The sequence below is a fragment of the Scylla paramamosain genome, chromosome 47, assembly GCF_035594125.1.
Source record: "Scylla paramamosain isolate STU-SP2022 chromosome 47, ASM3559412v1, whole genome shotgun sequence".
In the NCBI taxonomy this organism is placed as follows: domain Eukaryota; kingdom Metazoa; phylum Arthropoda; class Malacostraca; order Decapoda; family Portunidae; genus Scylla; species Scylla paramamosain.
Window position 1 is genome coordinate 435,769 of NC_087197.1, and position 1,732 is coordinate 437,500.

Here is a 1,732-nt window from a genome sequence, read left to right on the forward strand (position 1 = left end):
TATCAGTTCATTTCCTTTGCATCCTCTACAAGGGAACACAAAGGAAGAACGGGGAGCAGCACCCCTTTTGGCCCCGTCATGGTTTCGTCTCCTGCCAGGGGTGCCTTCAGGGGCCACAAAGGTGATCAGTCAGGTCTTCATGAGTTTATGTGTGTTTTCATAGATATTCTTGTCAATCTATCGCTACAATCATGAAAACATTAGTAATTTGTATTAGATCTTATAAAACTGCCACTATAATCATGAAAATACACTCTGAAAAACATTTTAAATAAATTCTAATAACTTATTATATTTAAGTCGTCAACAAAAGCATGAAAATTCTTGTAACTTCCAATAAACCTTATCAAACTAACATTACAATCATAAAAGCTCACTAGATAAATTAAAACACCCTAGACAACTCCAGTAACTTCCATTAGACTTTATTAATATATACTAGTACGTAATAGGATTATGAGAACACTCCTGAAAATCCCATTTATAATAATACAAGGTCTTATTCACAAAAAATTTCCTTAATAAATAAGATAAAATACAAAAGTCTGCCCTTTATAGGAGGAGGCAGTAGACACCTGCCGAAACGATAATTACTCCCAGTGAGGTGTGCAGCAGTGTTCAGGGGGTGCTGTGAACTTATCATTAAACCCAGATTAGATTTTTGTTGCCCTTGGCCAGTGTCCTTCCTACATAAAAAAATAAAAAATAAATAAAATAACAAAGGTTGGTGGTCTCAAATTTCGCGCGGAAAACAGCAAAAAGAAGAACAAATAAAACCAAAGAATATATTTTTTCTAGTGGCATGGAAAAGATTTGTAAGTATCAGTTTTATTTTTCTGAGTACCAGAAAAGCAAAAGGAAGTCCTGAAAAAGAGGATATTAACTCATTATATTCATGGTTGTCTGCATGGCAAAAAATTTAAGACTTGTAAAAAAAAATTGCTTGATGGTTTCCAAGCAATGTAATGATGCAGTAATATCGCTCACCGCCGGAAATGCAATTGTATTTGACTGTTAACCCATGGAAATGCATATCTAGGAGACAGGAAGTTTATTAAAGGTTAAATGTAGAGTATGATGAGTGTTGCTAAGCTACAGAATTCTTCCCGCGCAATCTGTTCCTCAAGAAATCGCCCAATCTTGAGAACACCGCCCAATGCTTCCCACTGCCCCGAACACTGTCAGACGAAGACAAATTATCGCTTTTTAAACCTATTTGTGATTTAATCATTTATACCAATCAACAAAAGATATGTGAAAGAAATACACCGTTTCCCAAGACTGTGTAACATATAGTAAATAGAGAGTGGCAAGGGGCGATCGGGAAAAGGATGGCTGGTAAAAATTGATTCCCACGAACTCTTAAATTGTTAATCATTAGTAATAAGTAAATGACACAAGTAAATGTACATAATATATCTCAATATACGCTTTACACAAGACATGCAAAAGACAAGAAAATAGACCAAAACATGCTACTGGGAGGGAAAAAAAAATACTGAAAACTACAAAAAACAAATTATGCTTCGATGAGGACAGAAAAAAAATATTGCCACTTCCCCCAAAAAAAAATAAATAGATAAATAAAAAAAATATCCATACGTGAAATATCAAAATTATAAAAATAGCCCAATTAAGGCTGCTAGCACATACAGGCGGCAGCAGCAGCAGGAGGTGGCAGGTGCACTTCACTGATAATAAGAATAGACAATGAAGATTAAGCAACACCAAA